Source organism: Schistocerca piceifrons, chromosome 4, assembly GCF_021461385.2.
Source record: "Schistocerca piceifrons isolate TAMUIC-IGC-003096 chromosome 4, iqSchPice1.1, whole genome shotgun sequence".
Taxonomy (NCBI): domain Eukaryota; kingdom Metazoa; phylum Arthropoda; class Insecta; order Orthoptera; family Acrididae; genus Schistocerca; species Schistocerca piceifrons.
In genome coordinates, this window is record NC_060141.1 from 302682655 (window position 1) to 302700830 (window position 18176).

Here is an 18176-nt window from a genome sequence, read left to right on the forward strand (position 1 = left end):
ATATTCCATTTCGGTGCCAGTGTGGTCGTTGAGAGAACGAATAGATGATATTGACCCACTTACTGATATTACATTCGACCAAAATCTCTTACGGTTTTTGCTCACGTCGTTTGACAACATCTTACTTTCGACATCACTGAACGCTTCTCTCGCTCTCCTTACGCTTATTTTCGCTTCGTTCAGCTTTTTGTCAGCTAGGTTTTCACTTCTCATGAATCTGAGATGAAGTGCTCTTTGTGTAAATAGCGCTTTTGTAACACGGCTTTTAAACCATGGTGGATCTTTCCCATTCCTTAAAAGTTTACTCTGAACATACTTGTCTAGGGCATATTGAACGATGCCTTTGAATTTTTCCCATTTGTTCTCCACATCTTCATACTCATCACCGAATATTTGATGCTGACTGCTGAGATATTCTGAAATTTATATTCTGTCACCCTTGATAAGCAAATATATCTTCCTAACTTTCTTAACATTCCTTGTAGGACCCGTCGTCATAGATGCTGTCACAGCCTCATGATCACTGATACCTTCCTCTACGTTAACTGATTCGATAAGTTCAGGTATGTTTGTCACCAGGAGGTCTAAAACGTTACCCTCACGAATTGGTTCTCTATCTGCTCAAGGTAATTTTCGGGCAAGACATCCAGAACAACGCCACACGATTCCCTGTCTCTGGCACTAGTTTTGATGGCATAACACTCCCAATCTATACCTGGCAAGTTGAAGTGACCCCCTATTACAACGGCATGATCAGGAAAATTACTAATGATATTCTGTAAGTTCTGTATGAAGCGGTCTACAACTACAGATTCTGACCTAGGTGGCCTATAAAAGCATTCGATCAGCATTTTTGGCCGTTCTTTGATACTCAATTTCACCCAGATTAATTCACATTCGGAATCCGTGATAACCTCGCTAGATTTTATCGAATTTTTTACTGCAATAAACACGCCGCCACCCTTGGCGACTAATCTATCCTTACGATAAACATTCCAGTCTCAACTTGGGATTTCGTTGTCATTGACGTCCGGCTTCAACCAACAATCTGTGCATTATAACCTTCAATAAGCGATACTAATTCTGGGACCTTTCCTTGGATGCTCCTGCAGTTTACTAAAATCATATTGATCTTTTCTATCTGACTTGAAAGGACCAAGATTCTCTAACTTAACAAGCAAATCGTGTTTGATCCCATTCAAGGGGTCTTCTAACCTAAAAAAGTCCCATGTGAACGCCACACGTACTCCGCTACTGTAGTAGCCGCTTCCTGCGTGTAGTGCATGCCTGATCTATTAAGGGAAACCCTACGATACCGCACCCGATAGCGGAGGTCGAGAAATTCGCATCCGATACAGTCGCAGAGCCGAATGAGCCTCTGGTTCAGACCTTCCACCCTGCTCCAAACCAGAGGACCGCGATCAATCCTGGGTACGATGCTACAGACAGCCAGCTTAGCCAGCACCCCGCGTGCGTTGCTATTTACCTTCACCAAATCAGCCAGCCGCCGAAAGGAGCCGAGGATGGCCTCAGAACCCAAGCGGCAGGCCTCATTCGTACCGGCATGTGCCGCTACATGCAGCCGGTTGCACCCAGTGCCCTCGATAGCCGCCGGCAGGGCCGCCTCCACATCACGGATGAGACCTCCCGGCAAACATGCCGAATGCACACCGGAATTCTTTCTCGCCTTGCCTGCTATCTCCCTGAGGGGCTCCATCACCCGCCTAACCTTGCAGCTACCAATGACTAGCATACCCACCCTCTGTACTTGTCCGGACTAGGCAGGAAAATCGACCACTGGCCCAACAGGAGAGGCATCCCGTGCTGGCTCAGAGTTATCATCAGCACTGGGAAGCACCTCGTACTGTTGCTAAGACGTAGGGAGCCAGCCGCACAGCCTGCTCCATCTTTCGCCTTCCGCCCAGTGACACCGAACCCGCCACTGTCTGCCACCCACTCTGGAGTGAGGACGGACCTGTCAGATGTTGCGTATCGGAAGCAGCAGTGACGTCCGGGCAACCAGGGGATTCCGGCGACACCAAAGGTGTCGCACGTCTCTTCACTGGCGCCCCGACGTCACAACAACTTCGAGCATTATCAAGAAGCTTGTCGACGGTAGCCAACGCAGCTTCCAGCTGTTACCGACAGCAGCCAACTCTCCTTGTGCCCGCTCACAAGAACAGTACCTAGCCATATCGTACTGTGTATAAAATAGATATGAGGTCTCAAATGGCGCTACTGAGTTTGAAGATATACCAAAGGAGAATAAAGTAACACTAAAAGTTGGTGTGCAGATTTCTCACTGAACTCTGAGACCGCATGCTATCAAACAGAGAAATTTCTCTGCGCGGAAAATTTACACTAGGAAGCCGCTCTACACAGCGATAGTCACAAGACTTATGCAAAAACGAAGAACTGAGATAAATTTTCTAACCACTAGTCTACACAGTAAAATACAGCCATACATTGAATTTCTTTGCAGAAGCACGTGAACAAAAAACAGACTAAATTAATTTACAGTTTATCGCAAGTGCTGCTGCTGTTTTGCTGCGCGTCCTCTCGGCTCGGCGGCTGCCGCTACACAGGTATGGCGTGTTGGCTTTTCGATCCTGAATGGGAACATGTGGGGGCCCTGTCATTTTTTGCGTGCAGTAACGCTTTAGCTGCTGCAGCTGTTCTGACGGATTTCCTAGGGTCTTTCTCAATAATTGCTGAGACAGTAACTATAGTTTACCTGGTGCCAACATTCCTCGCTGTATTTTCAGCCACGCAGCCTGCTCGCGGGAGTTCAGCAAAGAGCTTGATAACGATTGTCAAAGAGTCCTTTTGAAATATTGAAACAGTGTTTGAAAATGCGCCTCATTGCCGTAGGATTAGAATACGATCTGTGGTATTCCAGTACCAGAAAAACAATGTTAAATAGATGGTTTTCAAACTCTTTCTTTGGTACGCTAACTACCTTTAACATTTTAACGGTGAAACTTATCGCTCTGAACTGCGGTGCGTTTAACGTCCCATCGACAAAGAGGTCATTAGGTATGGTGCACAAGCTCTGGTTAGGGAAGGATGGAGAAGGAAAGGGGGCGTGCCCTTTCGAAGGAACGATCTTGGCATATTTGCCTTAAGCGATTTAGGGTAATCACGGAAATAGTGAATCAGGATGGCAGGACGTGGGTTTGAACCGTCGTCCTCCCGGACTCTCTCTCAAACTGATGTATAAATTCTTAGAGTTTTCGCAAAACACTGTTGTACTTGTCTATCGATCTTGGTTTTCGAGAGATATTGAAATCAGGTACTCCTACGCTGTATACCCTGTATCTGGTCAGTCTCCATAATGAAACAACTGTCTCATTGCTACACAGTGTACACTGGAATGGATCTTCCTGACAGAGCCTAAGAATTGTGTACCAGATTCAGCACGGCACTTTTCTGAGGCGTGCAGTGCTTTATCGGCTGAGCTATCTGAACACGCCTCCCGGCTTGACGCATAGCATCAGTTTGATAGCGCCTCGCTCCCACTCTTCCAGACTACACACAACCTCTCGTACTGTTGGATTAACACGTGAGGGGTAGGATGCAACGAAAGATGTCTTGGCCACAGCACAACGATCTGTGGAAGACTATGTTCTGAGTTCGGTTCCGCAACCAGCAATCCACTTTCATTTTGTCCAGATTTTTTTCAGTGTCGTTCCCAAACCATACCGTTGTCAACACACTGATTGTTAACTCAGATGATCAGTTTTATCATCATACCGCTGATACTTTTCGTTACCGTCGTCAGAGGAGTTTTTCAAACTAATTAAGAATTACCTCCTGTCCACTGAGTGAAGAACAAGTAGTTTGCCAGTTTTGTCACTCAAAGACAGTGTAGCTACGATATTTATTTCGATGACGCAATTTCATAATTTACAATAGGAACAGTTAATAAGAACAGAATCCAAGGTACATGTTATTAAAGTTACCTACCACTAAGATCTTTGGTTATTTGTACAACTTCACCAATAAGTCTGTATTTATAAAAATGCGTTTTACTGATTTATTTCCATTCATAAAACTGTTTACAAAATATTATCAAGCACCCCAAAAGGAATTTGGTTTTTTGTGGAGTTGTGTTAGTGGGGGTGACAAAATTGCACTGGGTGCCAAACTACTTACAAGGGAACCTCCCCATCGCACCCCCCTCAAATTTAGTTATAAGTTGGCACAGTGGATAGGCCTTGAAAAACTGAACACAGATCAATTGAGAAAACAGGAAGAATTTGTGTGGAACCGTGAAAAAATAAGCAAAATATACAAACTGAGTAGTTCATGCGAAGATAGGCAACATCAAGGACACTGGACGAGCAGGAGCGCCGTGGTCTCGTGGTAACGTGAGCAGCTGCGGAACGAAACGTCCTTGGTTCAAACCTTCCATCGGGTGAGAAGTTTAATTTTTTATTTTCAGTTTATGTGACAAACTCTTATGTTTTCATCACTTTTTTGGGAGTGATTATCACACTCACAAGAAAACCTAAATCGGGCAAGGTAAAAGAATCTTTTTACCCATTCGCCAAGTGTACAAGTTAGGTGGGTCGACAACATGTTCCTGTCATGTGACGCACATGCCGTCACCAGTGTCGTATAGAATATATCAGATGTGTTTTCCTGTGGAGGAATCGGTTGACCTATGAGCTTGCGATCAAATGTTTTCGGTTCCCATTGGAGAGGCACGTCCTTTCGTCTACTAATCGCACGGTTTTGCGATGCGGTCGCAAAACACAGACACAAAACTTATTACAGTGAACAGAGACATCAATCAACGAACGGACAGATAATAACTATGCTAAAATAAAGAAAGTAAAATTTTCACTCGAGGGAAGACTTGAACCAAGGACCTCTCCTTCTGCAGCTGCTCACGCTACCACGTGACCACGGCGCTCCTGAGCCGACGGTCTCCATGATGTTGCATATGGGGCCCATGGACTACTCAGTTTGTATATTTTGCTTATTTTTTCACATTTCCACACAACTTCTTCCTTTTCTCAATTGATCTGTGTTCAGTTTATCAAGGCCTATCCACCGTGCCAACTTATAACTAAATCTGAGGGGGGGTGCGATGGGGAGGTTCCCTTGTTAGCTACGCTACTGGTAATCACAGAATCTAGAAGCCGTCTGGTGAACAAAGGTATGTTTGAACGTGTCTGTTCACAGTACCAAATATTTGTCATACGTGTACTTGGGAAATATTTATGTACTATGACTCCTCAGAGTTATTGTTCGCTATTGGAAATAACTAAATTGGCTCTACTGCACATGCAATACACAGTTTAGTGATACGTTCAAGATATTTTGGCGGCCCAGTGTGCAAAGCCACGTCCATAGCCGACGGACGCGAAAGTCTGCGCACAAACGCGCTGAACGACTGAACAGGGCAGAACAATGGAGAACGGAGCGAAGTGTTCGTGGCTGCGCAGCAGTGTTTCGGAGTGCGCGCTCGTCGATAAAAACGGAAAAGCCGTCAGAACAGAGCGCGCACGATGAATCATTTCGTGTACCGACACAGCGCGGAATCCGTTCCTTCATGCGCAGAGCGGCGTGGCTTGACGTCCACACCAGACGCGGCTGTTATCCTTGGCTCTGCGAGCCGCGGCCGCGTGGATGCCGCTTAAAGAGAGTAAGCCCACCTTACCTGTCAGGGCCAGGTTCTTTGACAGAAATTGGTGATTGTGGTGCTGAAAATACGAACTCCGTTTCGACTGTGCGGTCATCACGAAGTCAGTACATTGCCGGAGCTTTTTCATATAGTGAACGGGATGTCACAGTCTAGGAAGCAGTTGGAATTTTGAGGGACGGCGTTATGTGGAATATTGTTGAACATAAAATACGAAATTTATGTCGGCGGTAGGTAATGAGAAGAAACGTAACGGGGCAGAATAATGACTAGTAACACACAGAAAGAGTAAGTAAGAAGGGGTTATTAAAATAATCGTGTCCGAGTTTGAAGTGGTTCAAGGGCATAAGCTTCCGCAAAGGGAGGGTGCACTACTTGCCTACCCCGACCTCCCTCCTTCCCCTCCCCCTCTCCCATGGAATCTGGAGCGCGCAGTTTCTATTCATTACAGAATTTACTCACTTCTAGAAGTGATTCGCTGTGATTACGCTAAGCCTCTCCTTTATACAATTGGATCATTACATGGCTGATCACTGTGTGAGAGTACTATGGCTCTGGCAACTGCTGGGTAGCTGAACATTTGGCTGTCTCAAACATTATGGAAAATGAATGCTTTCCTGGGTTTCGCACTGACCTAAACCCAGACAGATTTAGTTTTTGTGGCATGAATTGGTTAAAATTTACTAGCGTGCATGTTTGATAAACATTGTCATACGACGCTTCATCTCAAATTTCGTGGTTTTCATGTTAAGAACGCCAGAATCACTAATCAAAGCGAAAATTTTATTGTAGCAATAGTGATGAGCGCTAACTTTAAGTTTACTGTTAGCAGTCACCGTTTTATTTTTTCCACGACGCATTTCGAAGTTTTAACCTCTATCATCGGGTGGATTTACATTAGTTAGTATTACGTGTGTGTGTGTGTGTGTGTGTGTGTGTGTGTGTGTGTGTGTGTGTGTGTGTGACGATTTTGGAGGAACTTGTGGCACTGCCTCCAGTGGTCACAGGTTCCTTTTGCTGTCTTAACACATCACATGTATACTGCCACATTTGTAACACACACACACACACACACACACACACACACACACACACACACACACACACACACACACACACACACACACGTAATACTAACTAATGTAAATCCACCCGATGATGGAGGTTTAAACCTTCGAAATGCGTCGTGGAAAAAATAAAACGGTGACTGGTAACAGTAAACTTGTTTCATTTAATGTCAGTAACAGTCACGGTAAAGCCTAACCTAAAAATGTTCGCATTTAAACTTGCCTAATAAACTGTATATTCACCTATTTTGTTCATCTGAGTCATCTATTACTTAACAGCTAACTCGGTCCAAGTTAAGCGACTAACTTTCATTTTATCATTGTGGGGAGGGCAGCGGAGGTATATCAGCGACAGAGTTTCTTAAAGGTTTGAAATTGTGTATAAGTTTTTTGTTTTTACAAGTCACTCCAGATACTGGGTGAATATAGTCCGCCAGCAATGAGTTACTCTGCCTCAAGATGTATACAGTGTTTCTCGCTGCCCCCACCTCACGTAAAACGAAGTTCATCGCTTACTGCGTTTTCACTGTTCTTCCAGCAAAATAGCCGCCTCGGGAATTACTTTTTAATTTATCACTTCTTTACTAATAACTGTTTGTAACACAGTTTGCAGCAGTATCCACATATACCATTGAATATATTTGCAAAATTATAAGGAACATTTCAGAAGATCTGGCGTCATAAGCACCGAGAAGCGTGAAAAATTCATTCTTAAAGTGGAGAGCAAATTTTCCAGACTAATCACGGGGGGTGGGGATACAGTTTTCCTATAAAGCCTGTGGATTCTGTTATCCACGAGGGCGTGCTGAAGAGTAATGCCTACGAATTTATGTGGAAACACAGCTTTTTAAATAAAAAATTAACATTTTACATCTATTCTTCATATCTACATATTTCCGTAATTTTAGCCCACTGCCACTAGACGGCTCCGAATTGTAGCGTGCAACGCATCTGTGCGCGAGAAACAGCGTGCTGTAATTTAGTTTCGAATTCCAGTAGTCCTTCCACGCATAGAGCTCTACTTCAGCACGACAATGCCAGACAACACGAGCGCTGCGACATCTGCAACAGTCCGACGCATTGGGTTCCTCATTGATCACCCTCTATACAGTCCCGACTTGGTCCCATCAAATTTTCATGTTTCCGAAACTAACTCCTTCGAGGCCTTCGCTTCGATAGTGATGAAACGGCGCAAACAGAGGTGAGGTTGTGGCTCCATCAAAATCAAACACACTATAGTGACGGTGTCAAGAAACTGGTGCCTCGTTTAGAGAATGTATTCTACGGCAGAATGACTAGGTTGAGAAATAAATATTTAGACAAGAATAAAGATATCGAATGCTAATCGTGTTTTATTTAAAAGCTCTAAGAGTTTTCACATAAAGATTTCGGAGGCATTACTTTGCAGCGCGCCCTCCTATTTGGACAGAAATGAATAATAATCAAGCTGTATAATGGATAGACATGGGCCAGGTGCTGGGGTACTCTGTCACAGTTTTTAAACTACCCGTGTCTACCTGTGACTGCCTCGAATTACAATTGCAACACAATGTGTATAATCTGAGTGGAAGCTTACAAGAGTTGAAATTACAGATTTCGAGCCTCAGTCTTTTTCCTGGAACAATGTTTCATCTTTGGCAAACTTTGGTGAATGTCAAAAATGCCGAGCTATTTAGTGTCTCGGACTCATCGTCGAACTAGTTAACGCTGACATCTGAGTAAATTAAGAACATGTGCCTACATTCTGACCGTATTTAGAAATACACTGGCAAGTGCAAGCAAGTCTCTGGATAGATAATTGCTTTTCTTATCACTAAATCTACTCTGAAGTTAACACTAAGTGTTTGGAGCGAGGCGGTCAACACTTAGGTAGAATCACACCGACCAGTATGGTCAACTTCACAGCCGCTGTCATCCTTAACCAGCAGACAATATTGTACTCAGTACTTCTAACTCGTGAAGCTAACTATCACTGAAATTTTATGTCCAACTAAATCTGAAGTCGACTCGTGTATTGACATTTTATGGACATATGTAATAAAGAGGTACCATTTGCCTGACAAACACATTGCTTCCGTAGTCTTCTAAGCTAGAAGTACAGAGTTTTTCGTAAGATGGTCATTGATCTGAGGTTATCCTCGCTCTCTACTGTTTGGATTGAATAATAATCTGTAGTATAATCGATAGACATGGGTCGGGTGTTGGGCATCTGTCACTGATTTCACTGACTAACCGTTTATTCTGGGATGAAGAAATGCTATCTTTTCTCTCGTATCTGAACTATCGCGTTTCATTGTGAATCAAAGTGCACAGTCCAGTTTTATCTGGCTCTTTTCCTAGAATCGTGCTATGACAGGTCAGATTCGTTGCGCTCTGAGTGTTTACCCAGCTCTCCACGGCTCCTTCCCCGCTTGTGCGTCGCGTGTTCCTTCCCCGCTTGTGCGTCGCGTGTGAAATCTGCAGGCACTGAGGTATTTTATCAATCGGGAGCTACAGCAACACATTTGTCATCGTGTTTTTATTGTTAGCATGATTTTCTCGTAATTTTGGAGATCGACGGGACGTTACAGGTCTAATTGAATTCCCTTTTTGCCAAATCGGACAACTATCGTGTATCAGTTGCCTTATTCACAATATTTCACAAATCAGAAAACTACGTTAAGGCATTCTGGAAAATTGTAGATATTTAATTATGGGTGGTAAACATACGTGAACCTTTCTTTGTGGCAACGGACATGGTTACATAGGAACGATCTTCAGTATTGGGTAACGTTCGCTATTTGTTTAAGCTGATACTGTGACTTATGTGGGCCATCGCAATCCAAAGAAGATTGCATACGCGAAGTAAAGAGAGCTTGTTGCCTTTGTTCCTGACAGCACAAAGTGAGGGTAAATGTGCGAATTGGTTTGAAATATCGTATATTTAGTTCTTTGCAATGCCGACCTTCGAACTGATGCTCAAAAAGCAAGGCCCATTTGTATACTACCGGTAGGACAGTAAGTGCTGATCAACATAGAGACTAGTTCTTAGTGCAAACTATAGCAACTAGTTGCTAGGATGTTTCAGTTATCGCATTACAGTACTTTAAACACAAAATACGTAACAATTAAGGACAATTAGTGCAGTTTTAGAGTTCCGACACGAATATCAACTGTGGAAAAATCAAAGACGTAACGAAGAGTTTCTTAGGATTTAATGCTCCCTCAACGTACACCCATACAGACAATCCTGGCTCTTTTGAGGATGTTAAAATTATCCGGCTTGTTCTGATAAATGGGAGCATCTTAGCATTCACATTAAGTTAGGGAAAATGTAGAAAAAATTACAATGACCAGAGGAAAATTTGGTCATACGCAATGAATCCATTGTTGAGTGTTAGTCACTATACTACTTTCGGTGGTGCAGACTACTAAAAAAAGAAGACGACGTGTAACTTCTAGGGGCGCTGGTTGACAGCAATTCATACCCTAAGCTCAAAAATTCGAAAACCAAACTGCCCTGATTGGCTATTACTGAATGAATATATCAGTGCTGAACATGGAAAAATATTACTATCGAACAACTAAAATAGCTGTTTTGTTGTTAATAATCTGTTGAAAGTGATAAGAATCGAAGGGGAAGAATTAGTCTCGCTGTTTCTATAATCATGAATCCCACAGCAAATTCGGTGTTTCCTCTGCCAATGTATGAACCCAAGCCAAAGGCTGAGCAGTCTCGTGCGCTGCCGCCTACACTATGAGAATAACTGACGGTAGTCCTATCTGGTGGGCCACTTCAGTTTTCAGGCACAACTGCCTGACTGGCTAACTTCAGTTCTAATTAACTCAAACTGTACAAGCTGTTTTTCTTTACTTCGCAGCACAATCTATATTACAACGCCCTTACAAGCTTTTCAAACTTTCTGGCTATTTTGTATATCTGTGGTAAGAGCTAATGTTTATTTCCTCTTTTGCTAGGTAGACCAAGCGAATGAATGGCAGTGCAGATGATAGCTTTAATTAGCTTCTTCGAAAGTAAATCATACTTGACATTAAGTTAAGCCTAAGAGGATCTCAAAAAAGAAAATTCACCTACGTAACAAGCTAAGCGACACTTCGGGTGACATTGTGGAATACGCGTTACGGTGATTGAAGCAATTCACGTATGGCTATTACTTCCTGTATATTATTGTTTTGGTATAGAAGCACGTCAGCGAGATAAGCACCGCTAATGAAGTCTGAGACCTGTGGGGACAAAACTAACATGTAATAGAACTACAGCAGTAATTAGACAATGTTACAAGAATTGTGCTCGCAAGTAACCCCTGCCCTTCCCAGACATGCGTCCACGCGCGAGCGAAAATCATATCCAGTCAGTTCTAAAACTTGATAAATTTTGTGGAAATAATGAAAATTTTACAGCAGCAGCTGTGGCTGGCTGAGCACTGTAATAAAAAGGGTGAGCCAGCAACCCTGCAAAACAATTTCCAGTCTAAAAGGCTAGCTGGACACTCGCCAATTTTGAGAGATTTACCGCACTTAGAGGGCACGGAAGGCAGATCACCAGTTACATTTGTTTGTCCTCGTATCACAATATAAAATGCACACTTAAGTGGTGCATAGTGATTTGTACGGCGTAGGCACCACTTATTGCTCAGTCTGAATCCATCAGGCAGTGCCCTTATTGGAAGCAGGTTAAATTTACTTCACCGCACCGGAGTGATATATACACACACACACCATGGCTGGATATTCAACTTTACCGACTGCAGTTAATTATCTCTCGTGGCCACGCATTCTTCCCGCAGTAGTACGGCTCTCTGTAAAGAAGTCGCAGCATACAGAGGAATGACATTGTCTCATGTTTCTTGCGGACCACCTTGGCTGCTTACTCGTTTCCTTAGATTCCCATGTGCCCTGGTATACAGCAGAATTATGCATGTTTTCCTTCCTCTTGAGGAAAGATATCCATTACATAGTGCGTCATTCTTTCCGCTGAGTACATTCGCTGCAGTGCCATCAGAGCAAAGAAGCAGATGAGAAACATTTTTCTTAACATCTACTATAGCTCCTGTGAGACTGTATGTATCTCTAAGGTAAATATGTCTTATTCACTAGCAAGTCTAATCCTGATGGTACAGTAGAGGAAGACGGCTGAACCGCTAAGAGAAACCTCTTGCTTTAGACGTCGGTGTACACTGTTTTAAAACCGCGATGCCTATCTAATTTATTGTGATAAAATGGAGTGAAAAATTTCTTAAAAACGGTCAGATTTCTAATTCCCGACCTCGTTAGGAATCAAGGCGCAGATATTCTCCAACCTAGATACAAAACTTGGAAATAAGCCACATTCGTCTCTGAAAAGCAGTCCTTTGCGCAAGTCTCGGGGCTTCGTTGTTATCGCTTACTTTCAAGAAACCTTTCCATTGATGGGCGAGCAACGATATGGTACACTGACGTGTAAGACGATATCGTCTTCAGAAGGCAACAGAAGATCAAACCCAACTGCAAAATGACTTACACATCTGTATGGTGCGAAAAGAGGCAGTTGACTAATGGAAAGTGAGAGGTCGTCCACAAGAGTACTAAAAGGAATCCTTTAACTATGGTACACAATAAATCACAAACCTGAAGGCTGTTAATGCAATTAAATACCTAGAATTACGAGTAAGTTAAATTAGAACTATCACATGTGTGTTGTGGAGAAGACGTGCCAAGACTTATTGGCAGAAAACTTAGAAGATGCAACAAATCCACTAAATTGACTACTTCTGTCGGGCCTCTTCTGGAGTGTTACTGCGCGGTAAGTTCAAATAAGGGAAGCTCGTTTTTTGTTGTCGCGAAACGAGGGAAAGATTATCACGGATATGATGTGCGAGTTAGGCTGTCAGTCCGTTTCTCGTTGCGGCGAGATACTTTCACGAAATTTCCGCCAGCACCTTTCTCATATAAATGCGAAAATATTTTGTTGACGCCCACTTAACATAGGGAGAAATGATCATACTAATAAAATAAATCAGAGCTCGCACGGAAACAAAGTACACATTTTCCTCGCGATGCTCGATTTTGGAATTTTAGAGAAATAGTGTGAAAATGGCTCCAGGCACTTAAGTGTGAATTGCATAGTCATAAAGGTGTAGATCTGCCGTACCATGAGAAGTCGCCGCCTAATCTTTAAGCGGCGTCTCACCAACCTCACCGCACAGGCTCAGTATGGGGATGGTTCTAGAGGTCCCAAAACAATGGTTCAAATGGCTCTGAGCACTATGGGACTTAACTGCTGTGGTCATCAGTCCCCTAGAACTTAGAACTACTTAAACCTAACTAACCTAAGGACATCACACACATCCATGCAGGAGGCAGGATTCGAACATGCGGCCGTAGCGGTCACGCTGCTCCAGACTGTAGCGCCTAGAACCGCACGGCCACTCCGGCCGGCTCTAGATGTCCCAGAAGCCAGCCTAATTACTTCATGGTGCAACACGTTCACCATGTTCAAAAAGGAGGGTCTTTACAAACTCGTAAATCTTGACTTGTGCACGCATTGGGGCGCAACGCGCTAAGCCTCCGTTGCTTGCTCACCTTGGTCGCGGTCTGCTGCCTTTGCTACCTCACAGCCTTCTCAGTACACAGCCCGAATCCGCACTGATACGTTGCCGTTGAGTCTCGACGGGAAAGTAACATGTCTCACACTGGTCTCGCGGAGCTGGCGCCGCTCTGCGGACGCGTCCAGTACTACCGCCTTGCCTACGGAGATCGGGCGTCGCGTCGTACGCCTTTTCCTTCAGCGCCGACTCCTTGGTTTAGGGAAGAAGGGATTTTACGGCACTTAACACCAGCACCAAGTTATCAGCCGACCTGCCGGACACTGTCGTACAAACGCTGCGACCGACTGCAGTCTCAAGGAGAGGTCCCCAGCGGTGCGATCGACTTTTTGAAACTATTTACACGGTTGATGGATTTGACACACCAACCAGCCACAAATTTATTTTAAGTTCCTTTATTCAAAGGATACCGTTACCGGTTTCGAATCATTACGATTCATCGTCAGACGGATTTCATGCTTTCATTACAACATGTGCTGCGCTTTTTTCGCATTAGTTATCCTAAAATATAAGTAATACATAATTATAGCCGGCCGGGGTGTCCGAGCGGTTCTAGGCGATACAGTCTGGGACCGAGCGACCGCTACGGTCGCAGGTTCGAATCCTGCCTCGGGCATGGATGTGTGTGATGTCCTTAGGTTAGTTAGGTTTAAGTAGTTCTAAGTTCTAGGGGACTGATGACCTCAGAAGTTAAGTCCCATAGTGCTCAGAGCCATTTGAACCATTTGAACATAATTATAAGCACGCCACAAAGATGGTTGAGTTACAGATTTGCATTTGGATGTGACTCACTTGAAATGTCGGTTTGGAGTACTTGTTTTCATAGTTTTCGTCCAGCAGACAACGTTTGTAATTTTCGCCGCATTCACATGATTGCACACATAAACTTGCATAATTGAGCGCTTCGGATTTGTCACTGAATGCATTTCCACCACATTTCTATCGTTTATACGGTGATGTAGGTTAAGATCCCAGTTATGACACACTGCAGTCATTCACCCTGGTGGGGCGTCGTTTGCGGGTAACTGACAGAAAAAAATTCGGAATTTTGTGTGAGTCTCAATAACGTTAAAAATATCGTGTTAGGCAGTATCATTGCGTGATATAATAGGTAGGGTGACAGCTTCACTTGAAGGAGGTTGTGTGTTGGGAATCTCGGCAGGTGCAGAAACATTTTTTTAAAATCTTTATCGACATGACTTTGATCATCGTTTTTGTTCAGTTAATTGATTTAAATGCGATTTCTCAATTTAATTCCTTTGTCACATCACTTTAATCACGGTATGAACTTTCTCATTTTTCCTTATATCTTTCTTGACCAAGCATAATTTTTGTGAATAAGAATTTAATTATATTTATCTACTATTGTATTCAATTGCTTGAAAATTCCGATCTAGCAATTAAAAAACAAAAGACGAAATAATCTGTTTATATTTGTGCAATCGTATGAAAAACGTGTTCTTGTTACCAAATGTGTAATTTTTTTTTTTTTTTTTGCATGGTAATCATCATACGAACATTTAAAACATAACCTAAACACCTACTGCACTATGGACAAAATAATGTATGTGAAAATTTAAGTGAAAGATAGGTTTTGAAGCAAAACGAAATTAAAGCAAAATGATAAATAGATCAAATTGACGCAATAATGTGGACGAAAAGAACAGGGTGATAAAACAAAAGAAATTAAATCGAAATTAATCCATAAAATTAATTAAAACCTGTTAACGACGAGTTCAAGTGGAGGAAGAATTATAAAAAAAAAAGGGACAGCAAACGAAGAAGCAGACATAATGATTAAAATTATGTGACAAGTGAATGGGATTAAAAAATTACAGTTAAATCAATTATTTGATTAAAAATGATGATCAAAGTCCGATAAAGATTTAAAAATGCTTCTGTACCTGAAGAGAACGAACCCACAACTCTTATGGAATTAAAAACTACATTTAAACCAATTATTTGAATAAAAATGGTGATCGAAGCCCAATAAAGATTTAAAAATATAAAAGTTGCTGTTGTACCTGTTGAGATTCAAACCCACAACCTTCTGCTTGGGACGCTGTAATCCTGTCTATTACACCACGTAGCCACATTACAAATCATGATATTTTTTTAGTGATTGTGCCAACCACACAAAATTCCGATCTTCTTTGTCAATTACTCGGAAACGAGGGGCCACCAGAGAGAATGGCTGCAGTGTGTGATATCTGTAATCTTAACCTATTGTTTGTTGGCGATAAGTTGACGATTAGTGGGGTGGCTGTCAGGAACGGCCGTTCCCCCGCATTACGGCTACCAAGAGGAGAAATGCTGTCAGGGGAAGACAGCGTCGGCTGCTTGTAGCATTGCTGGCACCATAACCTGTGTTTTTTTCTTAACAGGAAATCGGAGGCGGCACTCGCGGAAATATTGCTCGCTTAGGTGACACTTCCGTCGGATCGGAAATCACCTAATTTGTTGACATATTCTTGCTCAAGAGTTTTATTTACAGCTAGCATATTATTCATCCATCGAAAATAATGAAAAATGAAAGTAGATGAATGCACAACTTACGACGCTATGTATCGAAAGTCAAAGACTGATTTTTGGAATCTGTCTGCATATTGCATTATTCAACACAGCACAGCAGTAATCTTTACAAAGTGTAATTAACTGTGCCTGAAGGAATTCTCAAAATGATGTTCACTGAAGATCAGTGGCATTTGTGTTTGAGTCAAGATAATTATCATCATCATTAGATTCAACATCGTTATGATCATTGCTTTATGGCGTACGGTATTGATGATAACTTATTCGATTGCCATTCCCATTATTCCATTTCGTGTCCATTGTTTTACTGCTGTACTTTCGTGCAGTAACCTTGCCACTCCAGTGGCGGAAAGCAGCATTCACAAGTTTCTGCAATCATTCCATAAATATGTCACCAGTGACATTGTTCTCGCTGAAATTGTTTTATTTTGGCCTTGCCAATCCTTTCGGATTTAGAACGCAGTTGCTGGGCGGTAAACAAACTACTTTTTGGCCTCTGCTCTCAGCGATTTTATCCACGGCGTACACATTCATGGCTGGTTTGTTTCCCTTTACTTTAGGTAACAGAACAGCCTTCCTCCAGCATCGTAATCCTGAAATCATATTTGAGGGTGGTTTGAAAAGTTATCGGAATCACCACGAGAGGTCAGCGCTAGCGCAACGAGTTGTTCACGTGATATTCATTGGAATTTTGCCTGTAAACACTTGCCACGTCAGTGCTCTTGGAAGAGAGCTGTGGTGGTAACATGGTTATGTTGTTGTTCCCGCGCAGTGATTTGCGAAGATTGTAAATATCGAAATTCGAGAAGTGATTAAGTACTTCGCAAAGAAAGATATGAAAGCAAAGGACATTCATGCCAATTTCCAGAATACACTAGCAGACGCTGCTCCTTCATATTCAACTGTTGCCAAGTGGACAAATGAATTCAAATTTGGTCGGCAGAGCTTAGATGCAGATCCGCGCAGTGCTCGGTCGAGATGTGTCACTACTCCAGAAATCATTGCGAAAGTGCATAAAATGGTCATGGAGGAACGCCGACTGAAAATGCGTGAAACTGCTCACGCCTGCCAGATGTCATCTGAAAGGTACATCACATTTTAACTGAAGAATTAGAAATGAAAAAATTATCTGCAAGATGGGTGCCGCGACCCTTGACGCTGGATCAAAAACGCACGAGAATGGAGATATCCGAACAATGTTTGGCCCGTTTTAGGAGAAACGAACAAAATTTTTTGCATCCGTTTGTGACCACAGATAAAACTTGGGTGCACCTCTATACCCCAGAGTCAAAGGGGTGGAAACATGCTGATTCTCCGCCACCAAAGAAAGCAAAGACAATTCCTTCGGTGTGAAAGGTCATGGCTTCAGTGTTCTGGGATGCGAAGGGTATTCTGTTTGTAGATTATCTTTCCATTGGGCAAACAATTACTGGAGAATACTATGCTAACCTCCTGGACAAATTTCAACAAAAGATGTGCGAAAAAGTCCAGGTTTAACAAGGAAGAAAGTCATCTTCCATAAAGACAATGTGCGCCCGCACATATGTGCCGTCGCAATGGCAAAATTACACCAACTAAGGTATGAATTGTTGCCACCTCCGCCTTATTCACCTGATATGGTTCCGTCAAACTTCCATCTCTATCCAAAACAAAAAATTTTTCTTGGTGGACGAAGATTTACTTCAAGCAAAGAATTGACAGCTGGAGTTGACAACTATTTTGCAGGCCTAGAGGAAACTCATTTTCGAGATGGGATCAAGGCACTGGAACATTGTTGGACCAAGTGCGTTAATCTACAAGGAGACTACATTGAAAAATAAAAAAAAGTTTCAGTGATGTAAGTACTTTTATTCTACTCCGTTCCGAGGATTTTTCAAACCACCCTCGTAGCAGCCATTCAGTCTAACTTCTTGCTGTAGTGTTTGCTGAAGTATTGTGCATTATCCATAAATCGCAGAACTGGCTGCAATATTTAGGAACCACCTTGTCGGCCAACCACCACCCACCCCCCCCTTTTCCTCTCCCGTCCATGTTCACTTCTTTCGTCAACTTCAAGAAGTTCGCAATTTGGTGGAAACAGTTTCTTGTATGAAACATCCTGACAGAACAGTGTGTCAGACTGGGTTCCCAGGATCGAATCCCGGTCCGATACTCAGTTTTAATTTGTCAGGAAGTTTCAAATGAGCACACACTCCTTTGCAGGGTGAAAACTCGTATTAGTTTCTTGCACCTTGTTGCAAATACTTACCAATTTTCATTTCATGTAAGTTTTTCTCAAACTTACAGAAACTATGTGTATTCAGTACTATGCCAAAATAACAGTGTCGAAAAGGATACGCACAA

At 42.7% G+C, this 18176-nt stretch overlaps 1 protein-coding gene across 1 annotated transcript in view; it reads right to left on the reverse strand.

Moving 5' to 3' along the window:
- Positions 1 to 13379, reverse strand: part of LOC124794661 (UDP-glucosyltransferase 2-like) — a 142198-nt gene extending 128819 nt beyond the window's left edge. Inside the window, exon 1 of the mRNA XM_047258191.1 lies at positions 13279 to 13379. The gene's annotated coding sequence lies outside the window, so the exon portion shown is untranslated. The remainder of the gene's footprint in view (positions 1 to 13278) is intronic.
- Between the last annotated feature and the right edge of the window lie 4797 nt (positions 13380 to 18176).